The sequence below is a fragment of the Sciurus vulgaris genome, assembly GCF_902686455.1.
Source record: "Sciurus vulgaris genome assembly, chromosome: 12".
Classification (NCBI taxonomy): Eukaryota; Metazoa; Chordata; class Mammalia; order Rodentia; family Sciuridae; genus Sciurus; species Sciurus vulgaris.
Genome location: NC_136473.1, coordinates 3,582,769 through 3,609,630, shown reverse-complemented (window position 1 = coordinate 3,609,630; position 26,862 = coordinate 3,582,769). Strand labels below are relative to the sequence as shown.

General features: G+C 40.4%; 1 protein-coding gene across 5 annotated transcripts in view; it reads left to right on the top strand.

Moving 5' to 3' along the window:
* The first annotated feature begins 1,261 nt into the window (after positions 1-1,261).
* The window catches only part of LYST (lysosomal trafficking regulator), a 151,348-nt gene continuing 125,747 nt past the window's right edge, over positions 1,262-26,862 (top strand). For 3 of the 5 annotated variants that reach the window (XM_079106880.1, XM_079106879.1, XM_079106875.1), the window contains exons 1-2: positions 2,498-2,578; positions 22,057-22,127. The gene's annotated coding sequence lies outside the window, so the exon portion shown is untranslated. Of the gene's footprint in view, positions 1,974-2,497; positions 2,579-22,056; positions 22,128-26,862 lie in introns of those variants that run through there. The other 2 variants (XM_079106876.1, XM_079106877.1) reach the window with 2 other exon arrangements.

The following is a 26,862-nucleotide window of genomic DNA, read 5'->3' as shown; positions in this document are numbered from 1 at the left end:
CAATTACACCCTTTTTTTTGTGCTCATTTAAATCTTTTCATTAAGGGGGTTTCCTTTTTGTCTTCTTCTTTTTGCAGCATGGGAGATTGAACCCAAAGTTTGTGCACGCTGGGCAAGTGATCTACCAGAGTTATATTCTCAGCCTTTTTTATTTTTTGTCTTGCTGAGTCGCCTAGGATAAATTCAAACTTGCAATCCTCCTTCCTTAGCCTCTCAAGTTGTGGGATTACAAACGTGTACCACCATGCCCAGCCTACACTAAGTTTTATCTAATGCGTATACTTAATGTCCTAAGGCGCTCCTGAACAAAACCAGGACTGTAGTCATTTGGTTAAAATGCTTTAAGACTCAGCTTACAGAGGAATGGATCGTCACAAATGATTTTACTTTGTTCCTTTCACAAATTAAAATATTTCAAGGGCCAAATGTCATTTTCATATAAAATCTGTCTCATTCTCTTTTGCTTTAATAAAATAGTGGTCATCTATTATCATCCATTCAAGAGAAACAGAAAGTTTGCTACTTGACATTTCTGACTTCTATTTGTTAAAAAAAAAAAAAAAAAGTTTTTAAGATTAGCTGATGAAAAGTTGATGTACAAATAAGAGTAGATTCAACCCTGGGTTAAATTGTGAAACAGGTCAAGTTTGGCTTCCTTTTCCTCTTTGAGTTCACAGACACCAAAGTATCTGCAGTGCTTGGCCCAGTACCTAGCACACAGTAAGTTCTTATTATACATATACATTTGTAATGTATTTGTTATACATATACATTTGTACTTCCCTGAGGCATCCCTTTTATTAAATTGTTAAAGACTTTGTATGCTGCCCATTTTTGGAGTATTTGCATTTTCAAAGACTGTGGGCTGGGAAGTGGGTAACCTCTACCTAAAGATATGAACTGCTAAAGGCTAAACATCAGTCATGGGGGAGACTTTTTTAAAGTGGGGAAATTTCTGGAGAGCCCCTCTAAACCACATGAATGGGCAACTACTTACTCTGCTTATCATTGGGCCAGCTGTGAGTTGAGGAATTTAGAGTGCCTTTGGTTTATAGCCTTTGGACATAATATCCTGAATTATTTCTACTTCTGTGCAAGAAAATTATCAGCGTTGTTTATTCCACAGCAATTCCTACCAGTTTGTAGACTTTTTGCTTAAGTATTGTATTACTCAGAACCTGAAAACTGTTGAATGATCCAAACTTATCTTTATAGTTCAAGCTCCTTCTCACCTCTGATGTTCTACATGACGGTCACAGTAGCTGCAAGGTGAGGAGGGGAGTCCCTGAAAAGGAGAACTGCCCCCAGCAGCAGTCTGTCAAGCTCATGTGGAACCCTGCAGTCTGCGGGTGCAGCTGAAACATCCTGCATTTAACCTGTGGCTTCCATGCTCTGGAGGGATTGGACTAAGACATATTTCACTAATGGTTGTTAAAACAAAACACCAGAGCTGGACAAAAAGTAAAGTGATGAAGACAAATGCATTGCAATATGGGAAGAGAGACCCCAGTGTAGAACTGGGTTCCATTCTGAATACACCAGGAATAAGTGGGAATTTACAGTCATGAAGCAAGGGGTCCGTGCTCAGAAAATTGCTAAGAGGAGAGATCAAGTTGGGTGAAATCTGGCGGAACCAACCTAACAGGATTCCAGCTGTAGGCAGGCCAGCATGAACAGATACCAAAGGTGGGGAGTGAATAATTTTAATTAGATATCAAGGGTGGAGGATTCATGCTAAACTGCCTTGGCAGCGTTATGTGCTACAGTTGGAGTTTACAAGGAAGAGCACACGTGGACCAAAGAGAAGGTTCAAGAGCCTGACTAAAGTTTGGGACGCAAAGAATCCGTGTCACAGGGTCCGCCGTATGCACGCCTGCTCGAACACAGGGGCTGAATTGGCGAATGCACTTCTGCACTGAATTAACGATACAGGGCTTTGCGAGCCTCCCTGCAGTTCTTGAAAGAAGCCTAAGGTAACTCCACCACACGGTTTTCCCGCCCAGGAGAGGCTAGAGATTCTCCTGGGTAACCCTGCCTTCTTTCCCGACCCCTTCCCCTGTTCCCTCTATTCTCAGCCTCTGGACCTCCACACGGGCCAGGACAGGAGTCCACTAGACAGAAGAAGCGGACGCTGCGAAGGCACCCAAAGCTGCCCCAGCCTAGCGGGCTCTCCACGGTTCTGACGTAGCCACCACTCAAGTGCCAGAAAGCGCGGCGCACAGCCCAGGAGCCCGGGAGCCCCGACGGCCGGCCCCGCCCCGCGCCGCGCCGCCAGGCCCCGCCCCGCGCGGCCCGCTCTCCTCCCTCCTATTGGCTCGGAAGCTCCGCGCGTCACGCTGGCGACCCCAGCGTGCCCTCCCAGAGGGGGCGGGGCTCAGGGGCTCTAGAGGCGGGACTGAGCGCGCAGGCGCAGACGAACGGGTCTGGTCCGGGCGTGGGGAGGAAGGGGTGGTGTGCCCGGTTTCCTGGGTTACCTGCGGGGCGGGGGCGGGGAGTTCGCGGCGGCTGGGCGGCGGCGGCGGCGGCGGCTACTGGGGATTCTCCGGGTGAGGGAGCGCGCGCGGCGGCCCCGGAGCAGGTAAAGGCGGCCGCCGGGCACGGGCCGTGCCTCGCAAGGCTGGGTCCCGACCCCAGCGTGGCCTGGAGGGAAGGCGGCGCTCAGCCCGGGCGGGGGTCGCGGCCGTCGCGCCGAGAACTCTGGGGACTCGGCCCGGGCTCCTCAGACCCGGGCTGCTGTGTCCCGGGCTGCTCCTGCTCGGGGCCCGGGACGTGCCTGCGGCGCGACAGCGGCTCGGCGCGGCCCCGGACACTAACTCAACTTCCCGCAGGCTGGCGGCGGCCGGCACCGCGCCGAGTGTCCAGCCCGTCCAGCGCACCCCTCGGCCGGCGCAGACGGGCAGGTGGCGCCCGGGGCTGACAGTTCCCGCGCCGCCGCCCCGCCGCACCCCGGTCCCGCGTTGCCGGCCCACCTGTCAGTCCCCGGGGCGCCTCGGTCCTCGCTTGCCCGGCGTGCGACACCCGCTCCCAGGCCGTAGCCGGGTCCCCGAGACCTTGCCCTGGTCCGGGGCATCGCTGGAGCCTTGGCCGAGCTGTCCCTGCGCCCCGCCGGGCTGAGCTGTGAGGGAGATGACCCAGGAAGACTCCGGTGCCAGTGTGCAGGCCAGCGGTGGAGGGCATGAGCCGAGAGCTAGGAAACGCTGCCCTCGCCCTGGTCCTTACCGGGTTAAACCAAACAAAACATCCCCATATGCTCGGCAGACCGTGCACACACCCAATGACAGCGCTTGGTAGTTGATGGGGTTTGTTTTAAGCAGACAGAAAATTTTAAAGGTGTTAAATCTTGTGTTGAATATGCTAGTGTTGAATTTGGGCCAATGTTCCCTTGAAAATCGAATTCAGCTCTCATTTTCTTTGGGGTTTGTTTAACCGATTGATAGAACAAACAGAATTGAGTTTTTCTTCCTGAATATTCTTGGCTTTTCTGCTCTACTACTTTAAACTTCCACACCCTGAAGCCTTATGCTAATAAAGATGTTGACTCTAAGCTTTCATTTTATAGATGTAGTTGATTAATATGGGCAGTCTTAAAGAGCGTTCCAAGTAGCTAATAACTTGTTTTCTGCTAGCTCTTGCTATCATCCATATTGATATTGCAAAGATGGGAGGGTTTGGAGAAGACATAAAGAGAAAACGAGTTATTGTAATTTAATTTGCATAAAATACTATATATATATATATATATATATATATATACAGTATGTATTTAGTAAATATTTGTTGAACGCCTACAGTGTGCCAGACCCTTTTCTAAATGGAAAAATATCCCTTCTTCATGGATCTTACATTCTAGCCAGGGACCTCAGATAATAAACAAAAAGTACTGCTATCAGGTGGTGGTAGAAACTAGGGAGAAAAAGCAAGGAAGAGGAAGGACAGGAAATGGATGGGACTGCAATTAGAGTTATCAGGAAAAATCCCCTGGAGAAGATGACATTTGAACTGGAAGAAAGTGAGGGCTAATTCTTGGCCCCCTTTTGGGGGAAGCGTGTGAAAACAGGGAGAGGCACTTGCAAAAGCCCTGAGGCAGGAGTGTTTTGGGCGTGTTTGAGAACAGCAGACTGACTGATTTGTTTATGGTAGAGGGAGCAAAACTAGGAGTCTTAGGAATAATGCCATAGAGGTTAGGGGGCTGGGAGATCACATTGCATAAGGCCCTATAGATTCATTTTAAGGAAGGGAGTCATTCCTTGACTAAAAAAGGGTGCAATCATATTTACCCTTTAAAAGGATCACTCTAGGGCAGGGTTGGGCAGTACAGGCTCAGGGACACCAGATCTGGAACTTGCCATAATCCAGGCCAGAGATGATATGGACCTTGGATCATAGGAGAACTAGTGGCAGTGGTGAGAGGTGGTTGATTTCTGCATAAATTGAGGATAGAGATATAAAGGACACCAAAATTTTTGTCCCAAGCGGGGTAGATGCATTTTGAGGTCTACCAGAGAAGTAGGTCAGGTGTGGAGGAGGTTAGTGAGTTAGTGGACAATACAATTAGACATCCAAGTGGAGATTATTAGTTGTATACTCTAGTGACTTTGTATTGCAGAAATTTTTGTTACCTTGGCTATTCTAAGGGCATGTTTTTTTCACCCACAAACTGCCAACTTTTATTTCATGCTCATTTTCTTTTTGGTTCTTTGGAACCAACTTAGTCATTCTTTCCCCTAGTGTAGTTTTGTTTTTGTTTGCTTGAACTCGGGCCATGTGTTTGTTAGTTTTAGTAGTACAGAAAACTGTATAATCCAGAATATTAGAGTACCCTTTTTAATGTATTGCTGTATTTAACTTGAACACCTTCATTGGATTAATCGTTTTCTAGATTATCCTTAGATGCCTAGTTTAAGTTAAAAAAATTTAAGCTCCAGAAATGTTATCAAATGTGGCTTCACTTTGCCATTTGTGAAATTATAGTACAAATTACCTGGATTTTTAATACTTTACTAATAAATCAATAATATACAGAGATTATCCTAATTCTTTTGTTTCATTAAAGATGTCTTGAAATAAATGGGCCATTACATGTTAAATAGAAGTCTTTTTTTTTAACATCAGATTACACAGTGTTGGATCAATAGAATTTACCGGTAAAACTTGAATTAAATATGTATGACTCCTGGAATTTAAGGTCTGCCCCTTTCATGAAGAAGCAGGAAATAAGCTAATCTTTTAAAATGGATATTCAACCTAAATATATCCTGAAAATATATAAAAATGTGTCTGATTAGTAACTAGTTATAATTGATCTTGGAGTCAGTGGGAATCTATGTTTCTCTTTGATGCTGTTTCTTTTGCTACTGTTTCTCACCAGTATTTGTCCTTGTACCTCTTAGCTCTCTTGGTCTTGTTTAGAGTAATTGGGAGAGGTCTGATAAAGTTGGAAATTTGAATGCTTACCAAGTCTAACTGCTAGGAAAAAATAAAATACAACAAAGAAACCTAATATGGAAGAATAAGGCTTAGAATCAATAATATTAATCAAGAAAGGAACAAATAATTTTCTGTAGTGCTAATCATTGTTCAATTCAAAGGTGATTATTTGAAACTGAAACCCAAAATTGATGAGGAAATGAGAGCTTCTAGCTATTTTAAATAAGTGGAAGATATGGATGAACAGTTGGGTAGAGTTCTACACATACTCAGCCACTAATCTTTAAAAAATACATAAGTTGTCATAAAATGGATTACTACTCAGCAATTAAGGAAGGCTCTACAGATCATAAAACAAGATGGATAAATCTCAAAATAATTATTCACTATATGGATAAAGCCATACCAGAAAGGAAACTACTACATACTTTGTGGTTCCATCTGTAAAATGCTAGAAAATGCAAACTGGTCTTAAGTGGTAACTTGGATATGGGGTGAGGAAATGAGTGGCAGAAAGGAGGGGAACAGTTGTGCTCCAGGGGTCTTAATGGGGTGCTGGATATGCTCACTCTCTTGATTATGACGATAGTTTCATGGGTATGCACATATGTTGAAACTTATCAAATGATATACTCTGAACATGTTCATTTTGTTCTATGCCAATGACACCTTAATAAAGTGGTATTTAAAAGTAGCTCAACCATGAAAAGACACAGAAGAATCTTAAATGTATACCACTAAGTGAAAGAAACCAACCTGAAAAGATTGGTTTCTTTTATGATTTATGATTTCATCTGGATGACGTTCTGGAAAAGCAGAACTCTGGAGACAGCAAAAGATCATTGGTTGCCAGGGGTTGAGGGGTCGGGGAGGGAGGAGTGGATGTGTAGAAGGAGCACAGAGGATTTTTAGGGCAGTGATGCTGTTCCATGAGATGTGACAATAGTGGAAACGTGCCACTGTACATTTGCCAACACTTGTTGCATGTACGCAGGAAGAGTGACTCAAAGTAGACTGTGGACTTGGGATCAGAATGACCTGTCAGTGTAGGCTCTTCCATTGTAACAAATCTACCTCTGTGGTGTGGGACTTCCAAAGCCAGGGAGGCCGTGTGCAGGGACAGGCATGTGGGAACTCTGCTTTCCACTCAGCTTAGCTATAGGCCTAAAATGGTCTAAAAAATAGAGATTTTTGTCAGAAACCTGAAGAATGGCAGATTTTACATTTAAAAATTGAGGAAGATGGAGGCAAAACTGAGAAATTATACATTGAAAATTTTGACAGTGACTGATTCCTAGGAAGATAATGGACCAGATTGCCACATGCTTCATAATTAGAAAAGAAAGTTCTAAATTTCTAAGACCCAGAATTCATTTTAAAAGAACAAATCATATTAAACTAACCTCATGCTCACTTTGCCAAAGGTATAATATCTGATTATTTGATTCTAGACTGGGCAAATAGTTATGGTGATAGTAGTTAATTTTTGAAATACAGGTGGAAGAGTAGGATTGAAGATGTGAAGTTCATCAAGTTTTCTTCAGTTGGTGGAATTAGCTATTGTCTTACCTTTGTTGGAACCAAGTTAGATAGAATCAAATTGGTACAGGGGGGCTCTGAACCAAATAAAAACATCTTCATTTAGTAGATATATTCTTCCATACTTTTGGTAATGGGGGACAGTGGATGGAAGCTTGAGCAAGGAGATATTATCGGTGGAAAATTTTTCTCTAAGGATGGATAAGTCAGGGATCCTTTTGTGGGGTGAGGCAAGAGGATATAGAAGATGAAGAAAACTGAAGTCAAACGAGAAGGAAAATAACTGACCAAACATAATCCCACAGAAATGGGAGGGTTGGGACCCAGGGGAAAGGGTTGCTCTGGAGAGCAGTGGTGCACCTTCCTATTTAAGAAGGAAAAGGAAAAGGCCTGGGTTGTGGCTTAGTGGTGGAGCACTTGCCTAGCATTCATGGGGCCCTGGGTTCAATCCTCAGCACCACATAAAAATAAAATAAAGGTATTGGGTTCACCTACAACCAAAACAAAATGTTCAAAAAAAAGGAAAAGGAAATCGGGAATGGATGTAGGTAGAGTCAAGTGTCCAGGATGTGTCTCCTTTCTCTGTGAAACATGATTATCTCCTGAGATTGAGAAGGGGAAACATGGGCTTGGGTATGCTTGGGGGAAAAGAAGTTACAGTTGTGATTGGGAAGGAGACAGGTTTGAAATCCCTAATGTACAAAGAGGCCATTCAGAACGGTCAAGCAGTTTCCTCCACCACGTCCCTGTAATAGTGCAGAACCTGAACCTGGATGCAGGTAGGAAGGGAAGGTGTGATGGGGAATGTGGGTGAGGTGATAGGAAGTTAAGGAATCAAGGGTAGTCACAAGGTTAAACCCATGGGCATCCTACTTGATTGAGGAAGAAAAAACCAAACCAAGCTGGATAATGTGGCGAATGAAGAAGGTAAAGAGTCTCAGCGAGTAAGGAGCAGGATCAATGGCAGAAATGGAGTATTAGAGAGGGAAAAATAGGCACATGTGATGTGAGATTCCTAAACTACATTCTAGACTTGGAGATGTTTCAGGCGGTAAGGGCCAAAGTACAACTTGATGATGGTGGGGAGCCAAATTAATGGTACTAACTACAACAATAGTGCTATTTTAAAAGCCTACAATTTGTTGAACACTGTGTACTAGTCACTACTCTAAATGCTTTCCATATGTTAGTTTCATAATTCTGTAAGATGCATATTAGTGTCAATAGCTTACAGCTGAGGAAGCAGGGTCTTGGTGAGATTAAGTAACTTTCCCCAAAGCACACAACAAGGAAGTACCTGAGTTGTCTAACTCCAAAGCCCTATGTGGCCAGCTGCAAAACCATGTAGGCTTTCTGCAAAGAAGGGATTATTGAGGAAGAGGAAGGCAAAGCACTTTGTCTACTGTGTTGGGATTAAATGTTCTTGAGGATCATGAAGCCCCTGGAATATCAGCTCTTGTGGGGAGAGGAAGACAGTTATGTGACAAAATTCATAATAAATGGAGATGATTGACTCAAAGGTCAATAGGTACTAATTATAAATATACTATAACACTAGCATTGGGTAAAATGGAGTACTAATGATTCATGAGTCACCTGGGAGACCAAGAGAATACTAACCTGTCTTCCTGGCTTGGGATCTGGGTGGTATAGTGGTTTATTAAGAAGCAGTAAGGTGATCTTCCTGTGTGAAGGTAGAGGATATAGGGAAGCTTCTTATCAACAGGGTGAGGGTTTGGAGTAACAAAGTTGGAGGCAGGAGGACTCACCTAGTTGTATTGGAAAATCAGAAAGAAAGGGTGGGTAAATAGGGCAATCATGTAATTTACTGGCCAAACAGGTGCAATTTTGTGAATGAAAGAGTGTCAGTAATAGTTACTCTGGGAGAACAGGCATAAATCAGATCTGTCCTGGGCGAATAGAAATGTTTGGTGGTACCAATGGTCAGTATCCAGAGGGGGTGCATTGGAAAGGAGCTGTAGATGTTGAGAATGAATAATTGAACCCAAGCTAGAGGGGCATGTATGTGGCACACCAGCTTAAGGTGATCTTCTCTAGCCCCATAATAGTGCCCTGAAATGCTCTGGGTACAGCTTATATAAGTATCTGGGGATTTAGAAAAAGCTCCTGGGTTCATGTACAGTTGAACTTTTGAAAGTTCATCTTGAAACAATAGGAGTAGTTGAGATAAGTCAATGGAGAACACAAAGAAAGAGAATCTTAGCGAGGGAGACAATTGGGAGCCGAGAGTCCAGCCAGGGAGACAGAGAAGTGGTCAGAGAAAAACCAAGAATGCAAATAAATGTGTATGTGCATGGGTTTTGTCATCTCACATGTCAGGAGAGGAGAGAGTTAAGAAATGGATGGTTAATTGCCTCACGCTTCATGGTCCTCAGAGAGGTCAAATCAGATAAGTACTGGAACATGTCTGTTGGAACGAATTTGGCAATCAGAAGGTTTTTGTTGATCTTGGCCTGAGTGTTTTTGGTAGAGTAGTGTGGGCAAAAGCCAGACTGCAGTGCGTGGAGGGGTGAGGTGGACAGAGAAGGCTGCTTCCTTTATGGACTGCCCTTGAATATTTTGAAAGAAGAGGTGTCAGCAGGATTTTTTTTTTCTTTTAAAAAGTTAGTAAAGAAGTCAGTGGAGATGACAGGCTAGTCATGGTCCACCTACGAGATTATTGGTGCAATAGATTTGCAATTTTCTACCTAAGTATATTTAAATATTTTGTTACAGCATTTGATTCTTGGCTAAATTCAGTGTTTAGTAATTTGTTTATTTGACATTAATGAAATTAAATCTGTATGCTTTATAAGTATTATGAACTTTCTTTTATTCCAATAGTACTAGGGATTAAGTTCAGACTTTTATTTTTTTTGAGATAGCCTCAAACTTGGAATCATCCTGCCTCAGTCCCTAAAGTAACTGAGATCATAGGCGTGCTTCATGGTACCTGGCTAAGTACAGTAAACTTTTTTTAAAAATATTTTTTCTAATTGTCTATGACCTTTATTTAATTAATTTATTTATATGAGGTGCTGAGAATTGAACCCAGTGCCTCACACATTCTAGGCAAGTGCTCTACTATTGAGCCACAACCCCAGCCCAGTACTGTAAACTTTGAAAAGGCAATAATGGTATATTAATTTTTCCCTTTCTCTTCTCTCCTTAAAATTGATCTGACCAAAGCATGATTTGCTATAATTTTTATTATTTCTGTAGTTCACTTGTCTTAGTTCCTTGGACAAAAGAATAACAATTGCAATTTCATAAATGTTATTTGAACAGCATGATTATTACACTGAGCTTGGATGAGTGTGGAATTAAAAGTGATAAGAACGATTTCCTCATTTATCATAGAAATGTGGCCTGTTTGAAAGGGCATCATAACATCTGTCAGTTCACCAAATGAATTTATTGTTACTGCTTCTGGTTGTTCATTCATTAAAATGCAAAATTCAGTGTATTCCAGCCAGTGGCAAAAGGAAGTTTTACTGGTGTAACTTGAAGAACAGCTGCTTATCTCCACCAGCCCTTATCCTGCTTTTGATATTTGCTTGTCAAGACTTCTTAAACTTCACTGCATTTTGACTTAGAGTTTGTTAAGGGTTAAAACCCTTCATCATTTTCTGAGTTTTCTCTTAGTGATGTGTCTGTGGACAGTAATGCTGATAATTATTCTTAAAGTTTTTTCTCGTTAGACTTTTAGAGACTGTTTCTAATGTTTGTTCCTCATACTCAACATCTTATTTAAAAAATAGAATTCCAGTTTTCACAAAACCTAGTTATGTACACCTTAAGGAAACATTTAAAGTGTGTGATCTTGATCTTAAATAGATCTTCACACTTACTACATTTTCTGAATGTTGTACTGTCATGAAAGTTCACAGCCCAAAGAGACATTGGAAGATCATCTAGTTTTTGTTTTTTAAAATTATATGTAAGAACAATTTGAAGGTGAAGCAACTGCGTTACATCCTGAAGAGTTTGAGGTAAAACAAAACCTGAAGATCTCTTGATTTTTTTCGTCTGGTACTTTTTCCACTATACTGCCAATTTCTTGAACATTTAATCATTTTAAGGAAGTAATTCCATAGCCAGCTGATGCCTGTGCACGACAGCCACCTGGAGCGGCTGGTCGCCAGTGCAGGCTTCCCTTCTAACTTCAGCTGGTATTCCTCTGTGTGCCTCCAGCTAGACCACGGCCGTAGCGGCCCCTGTGATGATGCCCACTGTGGCAGGGCAGACGTGGGTGGATCTGAGATGCCTGTGCTCAGAAGGTGTCCTCCATACCCCTTCTTGGCTCTGATCTCCGGTGCCTGTGCTCTTCTTCCCTGTCCTTTCATCTTTGTGGACGAAGAGGTGGCAGTTGGTTCTGCAGCTGGATCTCAATTGCATCTTGCTGTTGCCTTTCTCCATATGAAATGTTTTATAACAGTGAACATTTTCCATAACTGGCTGCATCAGCTACTTTCTTCTTTTGTTAAAAGTAAACTCACGTATTGTTTCTGTGTGATCACAGAAGAATAAGAGAAAACTACAGCTGTCTGTCCTGGCAAGTTGACCTGAAAGTTATGTGTCTGTGTTCAGTATTTCTAAAACTTACTTTGCAGAGTTTTTCTCTTTCTGTGAAATATATCTAAAAAACAATTCATCATTATAGTGTTGGTATATAAATGATTTTGATTGTTTTCATTTCATGTTTAGGATAAGACTCCAAACTGTTCTTTAGAGGGTATGAAAATGTATCATGTCTATAATAGACTTTAAAGAACTTTGAAACTACATTCTCTAATAATCTTTAACATAGTATAAATAAACATCCCAAATTTTATTACTGAATTTTTTTTATATAAACAATTGTGGTAAGGTGTTTAGATGTTTGTGTAGCACTTTGCTTCATTAGTACCTTCAGTGCTTGCTGTGGAATACAGAAAGGCTTTTGTGAACATGCCTATTTATTTCTCAGAGCTTTAGCTGTGGGAAGATTTCCTAAAGATATTTGAACAGTAAAATGCTTCCTACTGAAGTTAGTATTAAATGAATTGTTTGTGGCACTGCATTAGGCCCTAATATTTGTTTGTTTGTTTGTTTGTTTTTGAGCAAAATATGATCTGATTTCCCTCTTAAGGGAGGGAAAGTAACAATATAATCTTATAATATGGTGCTGAAATAGAGGTGTGCTGAGAAGTAATTAATTGGGAATTAATGGGAATTTCCATAGCAAAAGCAATATGATTAAAATAGTGGAATAGTGTTGAGAATACCCTGTAGGGAATTGTAGGGTAGTACAGTGTGTTAGGATGTGGTAGAAGATTTGGAAAGGCTAAATGGTGGAGCGTATTATATACTCTGATTTTAAGGAGTTGAGATTTTATTCCCTACAAATTGGGAGTGTTTTATGTACAATCCCTAGGAATTAGAATGACATTTTTAGCAATTGTAGGATTTGATTGGATGGAAAATAGACCATAAGCAGGGTGACCAATTAGGAAGCTGTTGGTATTGCAAGTGGAAAGCGTTGACGAGTGCCTGAGCGTGCCAGGCACAGGTGGAGGGAAGGGCCAGTTTCATGGTGATGATGATAGTAGCTAATCATGGCCAATTTCTCTCCAGTCTGCCAGGCACTGTGTTATACATTCTGCATAAGTTCTCTCATTTAATTTTTTTAAATATTTTTTTTAGTTGTCAATGACCTTTATTTCTATTTATTTGTATGTGGTACTGAGAATCGACCCCAGTGCCTCACACGTGCTAGGCAAGTGCTCCAGCACTGAGCCACAACCCCAGCCCTCATTTAATTTTAATATTCATGACAACTGTAGGTACTCTTGGGAACCCAGTTGTACAGATAAGAAACTGAGTCTCAGAAAGAGGAAGTCAAGTGCCCAAGAACACATAGTTGATGAGTAGTTGATACAGACACAAACCGGCACAGTGTCAAGAGAGAGAATTGTCTAGCCCAGATGAAGTGCTATTCCAGTTTTTTATCTGAGTGACTGGGTAGTGACCATAACTGAAATAGAAGTGAGGAAGGAAGAGTCAGTATACAGAATACCAAGAGATTGCCCTACTCTGAATCCTGGCTCTGACAAGGCAGCTGGATGGGACAGTGTTAACTAAGACTTCATGGGCTTGCAGACAGGAATGGATACAGGAGGTGGTGTTTGTTGACCCCCTTAAGTATGAAAAAAAAAATAGTGGTTACTGTTTTTGGGTAACTGCTTTCTTAGATTTCCACCCTCCCCTGAAATACTTTTAATACATTTATTTGTTAGTGTTTTTATGTGAACAGCCCACATAATTCTCCACATAGTGCAAGTATTTCATTAAACACATTTTTCTACTTAGCCTGAATGTATCATGTACAGTAAACATAGGAGCAGTATAGCCATTTGTTTCTGTGTTTACTGCTTAAGGATTATTTTATTTCTGTTTTTAATGTGAAACATCTAGGTCAGAGCAACTTTTATCCCCAAGATACTGAAATTCAAGTTGGAGCTAAAGGCATTTATTTACATTCTTGTTAGAATTTAAGTATTTTTTTTCTAGGAGGAGCAGCATTGGTTTTTCCAGATCACTTACTCCTTAGTGTAAATGAAAAATGTAGAAACATATAGGGAAAAATGACATGAAGCTACAGAACAGGAAGTTAGAAGTTTGGTAGCAGGAAGTTTGTGGTGCCTTAAGGGTAGAAACAGAATAGTTGTACTTGGTGCTAGAGCTAATCACTAGAATTCTCTGACAGGTAGCATTCTGAAAGGCATAGTTTGTACGTGAGAAGTCTTCCAGAAAACTTTATGCAGCATCAGGAAAAACGTTGGATAGAAAATCTGCAGACCTAGTTGCTAAGTTCTGTGACTTTGGGGAAATTTCTTACCTTCCATGTACCTTAATTTTCTTATCTATAAATGTTCTTATCTGTAACATAATCATTCAACTGTAGGTCTTTTAATTCTGATCATAGAATAGATTCCTATTCTAAAATGTTTTATTAAATGCAAATTCTGGCATTTTTCCTTTTCTGGGAGTCAGCTTGTTACCTCAGTGTTAGTTGAAAATGTTTGTTTTGCGGGGTGGGGTGGCGCATACTCTAATCCCAGCAACTTGGGAGGTTGAGACAGGAGGATCACAAGTTCAAGGCCAGCCTCAGCAACTTAGAGAGGCCCTAAGCAACTTAGCGAGATGTTCTCTCAAAATAAAAAAAATGAAAAAGGACTGGGAATGTAGCTTAATGGCAAAGTACCCCTGGGTTAAAGGTTTAATCCCCAGTATCAAAGAAAATGTTTTGAGTATGGCAGTTACTTCTTACAAATGATTGTATTCATGTTCATTTCTTAGATGGCTATTTAGAACGCAAAAGATTTGCCTTGATAGACAATGTCATGTTTATATGAGATGTCTCTGTACACAGGACTCTAGCTCATTAGTTGCCTCGGTGACTGGGAGGTGCAGGAATCTCCCCCAAGTACTTAGGGAAAATAGGGCAAAATAAGTTGCCGCAGTTCAAGTTGGAACTCCAGATCTTTCTCCTGCGGAGGCACGGGTTGCTTCTCAGGCTCTAGAGGGGTTGTAGTTGAGACCTAACAGCATTTCCTTCCAGGAGCTTGAGATCAGTCCTGACTTCATAAGAACATACTCTCCTGACTTCTGTCAGGTGCTCTTTAAGACACAATTCAGAGAACTGAGTGCAGTATTTGTCAAGAAGGGCCTGAATGCTAAATAGCTGGTGTCATTTCTTTTGAAGTTAATTGATTCAATGCAAGTTCACCCCCACACCCCAAGTATGGTGGATTATCGGTAATTATGGGATTGTGATTTGTCTTGTGGAAGATTTCAGTTTGTGAAATCATTGACTTTACTGCTAAAGGAATTTTTGTGAGTTTTATTGTTCATTTATCTAATTTAGAACTTTGTCAAGGTGTTGTAGCCTTCCCTGATCTGCATTATAAATTCCAAAAATTTAATAAAACAAAGTTCTTTAAAATATGTTTTAATTTTTTAAGTTCAGTGACTTTTCAAATTTTGCTTCAGTTTTCTCAAGAGTATATTTATTGTCCACTATAAAATAGGTAGTAAAAGTTCTTATGTTAAAGAAAATGTATGTAAATAATATTTCTAACAAGCTTTCTGATGGAAGTTTTTAGTTGGGAATCATTCTGATGGTTTTTGTTTAAATATCTATTATTTACCAAAAGTTCCACAGTATAGCTTAGATAGCAGGCATCCTCTTGCCTAAGTATTATATGACTTAATCCAACTGACATGCTTTAGCTAGCTTCTTTTTAAAGAAAATTCTATTAATGTGAAGGTTAGTTGATAGTTCCCACTAGTCTCCCAAGTTTTATGCATTTCAAACATATAGCTGTACACTATAGTCACATAAGTTCGTAAGGAGAAATTTTAAAGCCTTGCTTCCAGGTATACAGGTTGTAATATAATGGACTTGAGTGAAGGCTCTAGGTAACAGTTAGAGATAGTATTCAGTGTTACGGAAACTTCTTTACCTATTTCCTAATTTTTAGTTGTCCCGACAGAGATGAAAGGTTGTGTCTTCTAAATGCGGTTATTTTGGTTTTAGATAATCAGCTTGAAAGTATAACTCTAAGACAAATGGCGTGGGAGTCCAGGACCTAACCAGTTCTGTGACCGTGGACCTGTGGGCCTTGGGTTTTTTCCCTCACTGCGTGTGGGGTCAGAGACTATGATATCTAAAGTTTCTGTCTTTCTGAAACTATATGATTTAAAATTATTCATGTTCATTCCTTTATTCATGTCACTTGTGACTGGTATAAATGGTGTTAACTCTATTTTTTGTTTTTTGATTGTTAGTGATGTGTTGTAAAGAATATATGAGATCTTTGGGGAAGGTTGCTCATTAGTTTATTACCAATGTATTATTGAACTCCAGAGTAGAGAGATTTAGCATATTTAAGTCCATATCAACCAACTTTATTTTCAAGAAGATTGCTTCAATTGTGGCTTATTCTGATACAACAGAATTTATTGGGCACTTATTTTTCTATACATTATTTTGTTTAATTCTCCAAATAACCTTGTAATTTTTATAAGTCTCCATCTTTTTGGCACATAGTAGCATTTCCGAAAATATTTTATCCAGTGGTAATTTTTGAATACTACTGTAATTAAGAAACTTGGGCAAACATATGATCTTATTTTAAAAGGAAATTTAACAGAATTTTGTCATTTGGTGAGAAATTAAGACGAGTCTTTTTGGTGTTACCATTTGATGAGGAAAAATCATACTTTTTATGTTCATTATTATAACATTTTTCTTGTATTTTTCTTCTTTTCTGTGGAAACCCACCACAGGGTAAAACGAAAAATACAAGTATCCCTTGCTTTTATTTTCACTGCTGCCTTGGAGACTGAATCTTAAAGCTCAAGGCAGAATCATGAATCCACTGTTCTGAGGGAAGGTTGCAGTGACCCTTTCCTTCCTCCAGGTGGCACAGTCTAACTGTTCAGCTGGACTGAGGTTCAAATATTGGTATCATAACCTCCTAGGATCCACACAGCAACCCCGTGGGCCAGACAGTTTATGGAAGAGGAAGCCAAACTTGACACAGCTCCGTGTGACTGGCTGGGAAGGGCCAGATTCCCATCTGCTGCCTCTGCGTCCTTTGTTTGCACCGCTGTCCAAGGCTGGTTTCATGCATATTGGACTGTTCAGAACAGATTCAGAAACTAGTGAAGATAGAATGAATAAACAGATTAATATATATTTGTCAAAATATTTAACAAATAATAAATATCGATTGAATTAATGAATTTGTGAAAAATGAAGCTGTAAAGCCCCTTTCCCTTGGCACTAGTATTGGCAGCACTGATGGGGACACAGAAGTGACAAGGCACTAAAAAGTGTATGAGGGGCAGCCCCAAAGGTGAGGGCTATATGTGGGCCATGACTGATGTGGGGCAGGTATAGTAGTTCTGTATATCAAGATGACAAATGTGTAGGAATCCACAAACTGTGTGTGTAGCTTAGTTCTGTGATCTTAGTTCTGTGGATAGTAGATTGTGGAAACTAATCACAGAACCAGAACAGAGCTAAGACTTCAAAGTCAGCTGTCCAGATGTCTGCAGGAAATTTCACTGGAAAGCAAAGCCATTGGTGACTGACTTCATTGACCATTTACTTTCCAGAAACTAAAGGAAATGATCAGCGGACCTGATACGCTGAACCCAACTTTGACCTACAGTGAGGACTTAATCAGACAAGTGAACACAGTAGGACTCCTGAGAGAAAGGCCATGTCACTCATTCAGTAACCACTTTGAACTGCATGCCTTCTGTGTGCCGGGTGCCATTCTAGGTGCTGGGGATCTGGCAGAAAATACAACAGACAAAACCCCAGTCATTTTGGAGCTTTTATTTTAAGAGCTTATAATAATCTGGTCTCCAAAAAACTAGCCTCATGGTTACGTAACTTTCATTTCACCGTAGACACCTATTGGACAGTCATACTGAGGATGTTGTCTTCTGGAACTGCTTGTATCGGAAAAAATCCCAACATCCTTCACTTCATAGCATCTATCCTTCAGTCTCGTATGCTTTCTTGAGTGCTTGTAACTTCTCCTATCAACATTTGCCTGACCTCATGTTTGACCATATGGTCTGTTCTGACACCCATTCCTTGGTTTCCCTTCACTCCTGTTTCTGCTGCCCCCAGTCTGCCTTCTTTGTTGTTAGGCCCAAGCTGCTGAATCCTGCTAAAAACCCTCAAGTATCTGAGAAAAACCGATACCACCACACACTCCTGGTTTCCAGCCTCTGATGAGCATTCAAGCTGTCAGGCAATCATAGTCTTTAATGAACAATTAGAAGGGGGAGGTCAGATGGCCAGATGAACTGATATTAAAATAAAATAGCATGTGCAGAAGGAAGAATGAGGAACATGAAACCAAAACACATATACGCACAAAACGTAAAAAAGGAACATGATCCTCGTCAAATAACAAGCTGAGATTTGGGGGGGAAAAAAGACTGGCCTTTATATTTTATATATAGAGAAAGAAAATGACAAACAAACAAACCAGCCCTTTAATCAGATACAGAGTCTGAATGAAACTCTCAGCTTCTGTTTTCTTTGACGCAGAGAGTGATCTACGTCCAGACTAATAAAGGCAGAAGTAAGAAAAACAGTGGGGTAGAGTGTGTGCCAGAACCTTTGGCTGCTCTGTATGAGTTCACATCTCAGGCTCAGATTCGGAGAGGATCTGCTAATGTCTTTGCTGAACTGGTAATCTTGGCATCATGGTGCATGTGAAAACTGGTAGAAGTCTTTGGAGGGATAAAGTCCCCAAATTAAAGGAATATAAATTCCGTAGATTCTAGTGTATTGATGATGCTTCCACAAAAGACTCTAGAGAGCATTTAAAAGATTTGCAAGTATTTACAGAAGGAAAAGATGTGCAGTACAGGTTACATGGGTACTAGAGGACAAACTTGCCTGGTAGTCCTGTTTCCAGTTTTGACCCAAGTGTGGCATGTGCAGGCAGCTGTAGTAGATCTAGATTTCCATGGGGTGTTTGACCATCAGCTGTCGTTCTATCCTTGGGGACACACAGGCAAACTAGATCATAATGTGGGTACAGTTCCTGAACTGTGAAATCCAGTCTTAGCTTGAACTCATTGGCGGCTCAGTGGGAAATCTCTGAGGGGCTGCTGTCGTGGACCCTGTCATACCCCTCAATTGAATACCTCCTCCCCACTTCTCACTTTCAGCTCATGACCTTCTGTTTATTTCATGAAGAAAACTAGAAGCACCTGCAAATAACTTCCTGATCTTCCCATTGCCAAATATACTCACCTTCCTACATCTGTACTCATGGAAGACAGCCTTCTTATTCAGTTAGGTGCGCTGTCCCTCCATTTATATATTGGATCTTCTTAACTTTACCTTCATTGTCCTACAATTCTCTCTCTCATTCTAGTCTTTCATTTTTCCTTTCTCTGTTGGAGCAACAGGCTATACCTCAGCTTATAAACATGCTCTAAGATCAGTTTTTAAGCAAAAATTCCCTTACCTCAAATTACCACCCACATCTTTGCATACTTTACAGCAGACCTTCTCAAAAGGGCTGTCTAAATCACTTTGTTTCATTTCATCTTTTTTTCCCACTCCCCAGAAACCATTTTTTGACAAGGTTGTCAGGAACTTCCATGTTGTGAGTTCTAGTGGTCAGTTTCCCATCTTCTTCTCCCTCAGTCTCTCAGCAATAGTTTTTCTCTTGCTCATACCTTCCTGTTCCAGGCTTCTCCATCCAGGTTTCTAGGAGGTAGCACTCTCCTGACTTTCTTCCAGCCTCTCTTGCTGTTCCTTCTCTGTCTCCTGTGTTGGATGGCCCTCTTCTCCCTGACTCAGTCTTGCTCAGCCCAGGCTGGACTCAGACTGAGAACCAACACTCATCCTCCAGGTCCCTGCCACTCATTACAGCAGCACTAGCCACAAAATTCTAGCACAACCCCATTCGCCATGTTGGACAGCAGAAATTATAGAACAGCCCCATCATCTCTTTCTGGTCCCTTTTGGCTTCTCTTTTGTCAGTGGCATTCAGTGTCCCGTGCATCAAGCCTGCATTTGTCTCGGGATCTGAGGACACGCGTTTTCCAGGTACTCACAGGACCTGTTTCCTTACCCCACTCGCGGCCCTGCTCAGGCTTCACCTCTTCAGTCTTCCAAAGCAGCTTTCCTCCCAGCGCTCTGTGCCTGCTTTGTTTCTTCTTCTCCGTAGCACTCGGCACTGCTGACCTCACACTGTGGTGGAGCCCATGAGGATAGGGTTTTTGTTTTCGCTCTGTACCCAGTGCCTGAAATAGTACCTGGCATATAGTACATAGTCATTAAACATTGATCCCATTAAATTATTATTTTTTATGGTACTGAGTAGCAATCCCAGATCCTTTCCCTTGCTAGGCAAGCACTGCACTGGAGATACCGAGCAGTATCTCCAGCCCTGAGTCACACATTGAAGAATTATCTGATGACATAAAACTAGAAGTTGTAACCTATACATTAAGTCAGAGTTTTTATTGTTGTTTTATCTGTTCATATTTTACTAGTCATAGTATGAAAGAAAGTGAAACCTATCATTTTTCTGAGACCATTCATATAATTATAGGCATTTGTTACTATGTCCTTCATTTATGGTAAATGTTAAGAATATAACCACCACAGGAATATTGTTGGGGCAAGTTTTATTTATAATGACAACAATAGATGTTTTAGAAGCAGAAAATTATAGTAATAATATTGAATTTAAAATTTGGCATTGCAACTATAAAAGGCAAAAAGTAATAAAACAGGGTCCTTGGCCTTAAGGAGCTTGTGACTAGCAATCAGCAAGTTATATAGATAAGTAACTACAGTGTATTTGTGTCGTTTGGAGACAGGCAAATATATTTAATTTCCTAAGGACAACTTTAGTCTATTAAAATATATGCTTCCATACTTCATTAGTATGATATCAGGTGATAAAAACTAGAATACAGTTGCATATGAAGAGTGATGGCAGAGGGCTGGGCTGTGCATTAGTGATGGAGCGCTTGCCTACCATGTGTGAGGCACTGGGTTCGATTCCCAGCATCGCATGTAAACAAATAAAATAAGGGTCCATCGACAACTAAAAAAATATTTAAAAACAAAAAAGAGTGGTGGCAGAGTCAAGGAGGCCATTACTGACTGCTGGCCGTTAGAATCATGATCTAGGAAAAATGAAATCTCCACAGATGCCCACGCTGGGCTTGGCGAGGCGGAGGTAGAGCCGCGCCAGCTGAAGAGCGTCAGCAAAGCCCTTCAGCGAGGCCTGGAATGCGTCTCTCAGTAAGAGAAAGACAGTTCTAGTGACTTCTGCGTTCCTTTCTCATGGCCACACTGAGCTGGAATCCTTTTGCTTTGCAAGACATGTGGCTCTACCTGCAGTAGTCCAAGTTAGAGGGTGCTGGTAGTCAGAGCAATCAATGGAATGCCATTTTAGACTCATCGTTTGATAATTTCCTCTTCCATGATTTTAAAGAATTTGTGCCTGATTTCAGTCAGCTCAGGAAGCAGTGGGAGCAGGCATGGAAAGGGTATGGACTCTGTTCCAGAGCTGTTCCATTTGGTTGAGAGTTAGGAATTGGCCACTGGAGTGAGTGAGGGACCTGTGCTTTGGTGTCTGTGTGCTGTGACCACCAGGAGAGGCTGTTTTCCCCAATTCACACAAAGCTCTGTGCATTCTAACATAGCTCTGGCCCATTTCCTGCCTGCTCCGTCCTCATGCACCTAGAACAGTGTGTGGTACAGGAGCTCAAGACAGTGCTCCAAAGCTGAGCATTTTAAAACAATTTATAGTCACTCTTACCAAAAAAACCTTGTGATTTAAGATAAACTGGCACAACTATAATAAGGAAACGTTTTTCATATTTCTTCCTGGTAAAACTATAGAGAAGGGAAGAATAGGCAACTAAAGAGAAGCATTTTGTTGCTATCCCAGAAGTAGGAATTTTTCTTTAGTGTTCTAGAAATAGCTTTTATTGTACTATACTTGACAAATTAATTCATTTAAGGAATCCAAGGATATGAAATTTGGTGGCAGTTGTATTTGTTTGGTTTTCGTTTTTGGAGTTCTCATATATCTTTCACCCTGACAAAGAATAACTTGGCTATCCATAGGAACCCTGAGATGAAGAAATGAAGACCTTTTTCTCAGTAGTGTGCAGGTGATGGTCCGCTGCCTTTTAGGTTGTGTGTCAAGAAGGCTGCTACTCTTCTGGTCATCCTTTAAGGTAACTTGTGACTTGCCTGGAGACTGTAAGGAGTTGGAAAAGAGAGCTAAGGTTAAGTTCCCAGCACTGTGTTCTAGGACTCTCTCAAGATTCCATTCTTAAAGTTAGGCATTTCTTTTCTTTTCTTTTTCTTTTAGCACACTCTTGAAATCACTAAAATTTCATTGACTATTTCATACAATACATATAAAGAGGGGCCATTGTTTTTTTTATGTCAGAACTTTACTTGTTAAAATTATTAGTGATTTTCTATTGCCAGTAATATATTTGTCCTTTTTTTGTTTATTTTGGTTTTTGCAGGTCACTGTTTCATCTAGTTTATGAACTCAAATTACATTGACTCTAAATGTTACCAAAGTGTTAAAAGACTGGTAAGTAACATAATAAATATTAGTTAGAAAGACTTGATTCAATCTAAATCTTTGAAATTATATAGCTATATGAATATTAATCAAACCCAAAGTTAAAGCAGCTAAACTTGCCCTTTGTAGAGATGGATGCATATTTGTAGTTTATTCATACTGTGGCATATTACAGAATGGTTTAAAGGAAGAACATAATGTTGAGAGGGAAATGCAAGGTATAGACACATATAGTACATATAGGACTTTTTGTATACACTGGTTAAATAGTAAAAGCAATACTGAATACTTTCATAGCTGTAAATGTGTAAAAAATATAAAAACATGTCATGCAGTAATAAACACTAGCTAGGGAGGTAAAAGGGTGGGTACATTTTCCTGTACTAGATTTGACTTCTTTATACGCGTGCGCGCGCACACGTACTGACCTGAACAGGATAGAATGCTTGATAGATGTGGGTGTTGCCTATAGCCTCATGTACATATTCTTTGTAATTTTATGAGTATTTGAAATGTTAGAAAAAGTTCAAAGAAATGCAGTGTTTAACTTTTCATTTGGTGTTCAGAATAGCTGACAGGCATTCTGTTAAATTTAGCATGCCTTTCAGGAAGAAATGAACACTTCCTGTGCAAAGCAGAAGTGCCCCTATCACCATGCCACTGTTCTGTTAGTGCGTGGAAATTTTGTATGAACATCGCATAGAAGAATTCAGAATTTTGTAATTCGTAGGTAATAGGGATTTATTTTAACAGTGTGGTGACTGTAGTTAGTGATGGTGTATAGTTTTGAACAATGTAAAGAGGGTGGAGATCAGTGTTCTCACAAAATAGTTACATGAAGTAATGAATTTGTTCATTAGCTTTCTTGTGTATATACTTCAAAATATGCTATATATGTTAAATACAATTTTATTTGTCAAATTAAAAAAATAAAATAATAGGGAAAAGGGTAAAAAAAAGTCTTGTGAAAAACTTTTCAAAGTGTCTAAGAGGGAGAGAGAAGATGGCAGGTTAGAAGAAGGACACGCTTCTCAGCACCAGGCCTAGGGCTGGGCGCACTGCACCTCAGAGAGGTGGTAACTGGAGAGCTCACTGAAACTTAATGCTGGACAGCCAAAGAAACCATAGAGACACAGAAAGTCAGAAACTTCAAACCTAATGGAAGAAATAATACATTAGAGATGTACCAGCTTGGATGCTGAGGGGCAGGAAGCACAGGCAGAGAGGGAAGCATGGGGGGGAAGAAATGGACCTGGGTGACCTGTGGAATAGAGAGGGAGACCGATCTTAATGGACCCAGAGTCAGTGGGGGAAGTGGTTGAATGATAACCATCCAGAATCACTTCACCCACATGTGGACAGTCTGACAGGAACCGGGGTTATTGGCATGTAAACCATTTGTAAGCGCTGTACAGCACTGAGCATAGATGGGAGATCAGGAACTCAACACCAGCACCCCCAGCAGTTGCCTAATTATGACCAGAGTATGCCTGAACCAGAATGACTGAAACAGGTGCAAAAAAAAATGAGCCTGGAGCATCCAGGCTCCAGATATCAAAGGAAGAGAGAGTTCCCTTTGTTGCTGGTGCCCCACAGGAGCCTTTGGGAAGACACTTGTGGCCACACCGGAGTGCCTGCACTCCAGGGCGGATGCCTGGTGATTCACATGCATCCCAGTGAGGGTTAGTCCCAATGCCCTGGAGGTGAATTTTACTAGAGGCCCCTAGAGATCCAGACACCTAGCAGAGAGAGCAAATCTCGGATTCCCACCAACAGAGGCACGAAGTTTGGCCAAGACTAAACCCCGACTGTTGGAACTTCTGATTTAGAACTCTGTACCACCCCGCTGCAGGAACACACAGTTCATCAGCACTCCCTCGTCTGTCCCACTGTATGCAGAGAGATGGGAGGCTGAGAGGTGCCACAGCCAGCTGTGCCTCCTAGCCTTGACAGCTGCCAGCTGGTAAAGAACACAAAGACAGTGGCTTAACAACCCCCAGCCTGCGACCCAAGGGCTGCAGGACCCAAAATAAATATAAAGAACGAAAATCATCTCTGCCAGCAGTTTTGACCACCTTAGCAGAAATAAGCTCTTTATTTATCATTAAGATTTTTCTTTTTTCCCCTTATTCCTTTTTTTCCAAATTCCCACTTTTTAACTTTTTAAAAAGCTTTCACTTTAAAGTTTTTTTCAAATATCATTTAATCATACTTTATTGTTTTTTACTTTTTTCCATTCTGTGAGATTTCGTGTGTGCATGTGTGTGTGGGAGGTATGTGTATTCTTACTGCCCATAGGTTCAAAAGTATGCATATATATGTATATATATGAAATTTTACTTTCATTGCTTTCTTCTGCACTTGTTTATCATTAAACCTTGATTTGACCTAGGTGGGGTACGATTATATGTGGGTTTGAGATACTTTGATCTTACATTTGCTTGTTTGTTTATAACTAGTTTTTGTTCCCTTGTTGCCCCATCCTTCTCTTCCCCAATGGCCAAATTTTCCTGTTCCTCTTCCTCTCTTTTATTTTTTATTCAGTTAATAGTTCATTCTTCCTTCTTTACTTACAACATCTGCTATCTCCTGCCTCTCCTCTGTTCACGTTTTAAAATATTTCATACTTTTGCTTGCCTTCCTACCCTATTTTCACTTAAGAAGCCGTCATCCCACTATCTATTAGAATTATATAATTCATGTAATTCCTCCTCCTTTCATGTTGTGATTATTAATATAGTTGATAACATAGACACCTGCTATTTAATGCCTGATCTAGTTCACAGTTTTTTTAATTCTTGGTGCTGATGTTAAATTCTGACCCCACCATTCCTGAATAGGTGACAATTAGTGTTATGGGTGTCAGTTTAGACCCTGGACATTTATCTTAAAGCTCTACACCTATTGCTAACATTAGTGCTATTCTTGGTTCTCCCTTTTCTCTCAAAGGGGCTGGAAATTTTAGAGTAGAAGTCCTGCCAAGCATTACTCACAGCTCAGCCAAGTAACAGTGAATCTTACCCCACATACAATCTAGCCTCACCTCAACTTCACCAATACTTCAACACATAGAATTGGAGATACAAAAACCCCAAGCCAACAACCAGGCCCCAAAGAGAAACAACTAGAGAGGGACCTCAGGTCCTACTCATATATCAAAAACAGGCAGAAATCCCAAAACAAAAAAGATAACTACACACAAAAGGTCATGCACATAAAAGAGGGAGGGAAATCCATCCCATCTGATGTGGGATGAATAATGAGAAAACAGGCAAACAAATCTCCCTGCAAAATTCACAATCCCCCAACAGAGGATTCCACAGATATGGAAGTGGATGAAATTCCCGAAAAAAGATTATAAAAAATTGATTATTAAAATGTTCAGTTAACTAAAAGAAAATCTAAAGAATGAATTAATAGAGCAAATACAGGCTATAAAAGACCATTTCAATAAAGGAACAGAGATATTGAAGAGAAACCAATTAGAACTCTCCTGGAAATGAAATACACACAATTCAATCTAAAATTCACTTGAATTTTAATCTAATCACTACACATTAGATTGTGTGGAAAATAGAACTTCAGGCCTTGAAGATAGGACATGTGAATTTGAATAATCAGTAACAATAAAGGAAACAAAAAGACAAAATATGTAAGAACTCTGGGGCATCATCAAGAGAACAAACCTGAGAGTCATTGGGATCAAAGAGAACTTGGAGATATAAGCTAAAGTTATTAAGTGTTTTTAATAGCAACAGAAACTTTCCCCATATCAAATGAGATAGACATCCATATGTAGGATGCATATAGGACTCCAAATAGACAAGATCAGAACAGAACCTCTCCAAGACACATCATAATCAAAATGCCTAACATAGAAAATAAGGAAAGAATACTAAAAGCTGAAAGAGAAAAATATCAGGTCACATTTAGAGGCAAGCCAGTGAGGTTCACTTCTTACTCTCAACGCAGCTCCTAAAATCAAGGAAGGTCCTGAATGAGATATTCCAAGCTCTAAAAGAAAACAGTTGCCAGCAAAGACTGCTATGTCCAACAAAGCTTTCTTTCACAATTAATGAGGAAATAAAAACTTTCCATGACAAGGATAAACTAAAAGAATTCATGACAGCAAGCCAGCATTACAAAGATTACTCAAAGATAAAATGCACACAAAGGAACCCAAAAACAAACACCAGAGCTTCCAAATAGATGAAGATCACTAGAAGAACAACAACTAAATAAAAATCAAGACAGAATTAAATGTAACAAACAAACCAAAATGGCAGGAAATCATAAATACATATTCACAATGACACGGGATATAAATGGTCTAAACTCCCCAATTAAAAGACAAAAATTAGAAGGATGGATCAAAAAACAAGATCCAACTATGTGCTGTTTGTATGAGATTTATTTCGTAGACAAAGACACCCACAGTTTGAAGGTAAAAGATGGGAAAAAATATTCCATGTAAATGGAGTCTGAAAACAAGCAGGAGTAGCTATTCATATATCTAATAAAGCAGATTTCAAGCAAAAAATCAACCAGAAGAGTCACAGAAGGCCACTATATGGTGGTAAAGGGAACACTCTAACAAGATATAACTACAGTAAATGTATCATGCTCCAAATGTCAATGCATCCAATTACATTTAAGAAAATACTATTTGATATTAGGTCCCAGATAGACCCCAAAACAATAATACTGGGTGATTTCAACACACTCTTTTCCCCAAGAGGTCACC